Genomic DNA, 2814 nt, shown 5'->3' with positions numbered 1-2814 from the left:
AATTTTACTGTATTTACCTGTGTTACAAACATGCAAAAACATGTTTTAAAAATGTTTTTAAACTAAAAAACTTATTCTTGACCACATTTGATGATGATTGATGATCACAGGATCACAGCGAGCTGAACAGATCTTTTAAACCCGGTTGCTTTGCATACGTTCTGCCTTGTTGATATGATTATACGTGATACTACAGAGACATGTTAATACACGACTGTCAATCAATTCGGTGGGCAGGGATACCGCACTTCTGTCATGTTGTGGTGGGCCTCAAAATAGGAGGGGGATTTGGATCCTATTTTAGTGTCAGGATATTTGAAAAAATAATAGTTTATTGTGCTTTATATCACTTCAATATGACTGTGGACACACTATACCTACACACAGTTATGTCTAAATGGCTTCCAAGAGAACATTTCATTCAAGGTGCCCTTTAAATAGGTTTAAACAAGCAGTAAAAGTAATTTTTGAGTGTAAGTAGGTCCCACACAAGCAGCCACAGCTGTAATCATTTAATTTCATATACAGGCGATCTGTAAAAATAAAAACACCACATTTTTCACCCTAGCAGGGGTCACATGACCTTCCCCACATGCACGTCTTCTCACATGCACTGAACACAGTGGGGAACTAAATTTGTTGTGAACAAATTTCATAGGGGCTTAATCAGCACTTAATTTAAACAATATAAATTTTTAGCTTTGTGTAAAAACAACTCACTTATACAGTTTGCTTTTAAACACAGTAGTGTAGATGACAGAGACAGATTAATAAATAGAGACAGAGATAGATAGTTGCACTTTATTCTAAGATGTCATTGTCACCGTGTAACTATACATTTAAATATTGAGTAATAATTAACTACATGTACTTGCGGTTAAGATTAGGTCTAGGGTTAGTTGTATAATTATGTGCATTGTAATTATTATAGAAAGTATATAAAACATGTAACAAGGAAACCTTAAAATTTATATTTTTGAGTGAACCGTTTCTATAAAGTTTGTTGAAAGTTCTGAAACAAAGAAAAGAAATCTGAGCATAACGGACATTTTGAAGGAAAACTAAACAGCTTATGATTACAACCCCCCATATGGACAATTTGCAATTACTGACAAAACAGTAATTTAAAAAACTCATAACTTAAACGGTGTGTCTTAGACAATGACTGCTTTTTTATTTATGACCCTTTCTTTTGTAAATGCCCTTTACTGCATAATCATAACATACTGCAGTTTACTTAACCTGTTCAATTCCACATCCTCATCTTTTTATTGTATGAAGATCATTAAAGCCTCTGTAAATCTAGCAGAAAACAGAAATATCTCCAAACACATGGAGGAAATGGATTGATTACTTGTTTATCACTCTGTTGTCCCATTCTCTCGATCCACTATCTGTAATGCTTTGGCAGTGCGTACACAAATATGCCTTTTACATGAAGTATTATGACAATGTCTTTTACTGCAAGAGTGTGTCAGTGTTGAACTGAGCAGCTGTTCTCTATTAATATGAAGCTGATGTTTATTGCCATCACTTCAGATCACAGGGAAATTGCACAATAAAGCGGTAAGTGTATTTATTTTGTTGTAATTTTTTCAAAGCGAGTTCCCACAAACTGCACTGCAGGTATCTGAACAAAAGAGCAAAGATGCTAGAAAAGACCCAATAAAAACAGTAGAGTGCCGAGTGTGGTAATGCTCACAATGATCCATAGAATCCATGAAAAAATCCACTTAGATTGTTCAATTGTTCAAATCGAGCAGCAGAATGGGAAAGAAAGGTGATTTAGGTGACATTGAACGTGGCATGGTTGTATGGAAAATATTCAGTGAGCGGCAGTTCTGTAGGCAGAGGAGAATGGCCAGACTGGTTTGAGCTGACAGAAAGGCAACAGCAACCTAAATAACCACTCATTACAACCGAGGTATGCAGAAGAGCGTTTTTGAATGCACAACATGTCAAACCTTGAGGCAGATGGGCTACAGCAGCAGAAGACCACACACCAAGTGCCACTCCCTCACCAAAATTGACCAATAGAAAAATGTTGCCTGGTGTGATGAGTCTTGATTTCTGCTACGACATTCGGATGGCAGGGTCAGAAATTGCAATTCAACAAGATGAAAGCATAGAATTATCCTGCCTTGTATCAACAGTTCATGTTGATGATGGTGGTGTAATGGTTTGGGGGATATTTTCTTAGCACACTTTGGGCCCATTAGTACCAATTGAGCATTGTGTTAACACCACAGCCTACCCGAGTATTGTTGCTGACCATGTCCATCCCTTTATGACCACAGTGTACCCATCTTCTGATGGCTACTTCCAGCAAGGTAAAGCGCCATGTCATAAAGCGCGAATCATCTCAGACTAGTTTTTTTTAACATGACAATGAGTTCACTGTTCTCAAATGGCCTCCACAGTCACCAGTTCTCAATCCAATAGAGCACCTTAGGGATGTGGTAGAATAGGAGATTCGCATCATGGATGTGCAGCCGACAAATCTGCAGCAACTGCGCAATGCCATCATGTCAGGACTTTTTCCAGTATCTTGTTGAATCTATGCCATGAGGGATTAAGGCTGTTCTGAAAGCAAAAGGGGTCCAACCCAATACTAGTAAAGTGTACCTAATAAAGTGGCCGGCAAGTGTATAAATAAATAACAAAAGCTTAAGAGTAAATACAGCTGAGATAAGACACATGAAACCTGGGCTGCCTTTTTTCTTGTTTGATTTTGAATGAATAAAAGATTTTCCAACACCGGTGTATTCAAATTTCCATTCTTTAAAACACAAATATGCTTCTACACATACTTTT

This window comes from Danio rerio, chromosome 5 (assembly GCF_049306965.1).
Source record: "Danio rerio strain Tuebingen ecotype United States chromosome 5, GRCz12tu, whole genome shotgun sequence".
Taxonomy (NCBI): Eukaryota; Metazoa; Chordata; class Actinopteri; order Cypriniformes; family Danionidae; genus Danio; species Danio rerio.
The sequence above is the reverse complement of the archived record's forward strand: the minus strand, read 5'-3'. Positions refer to the sequence as shown.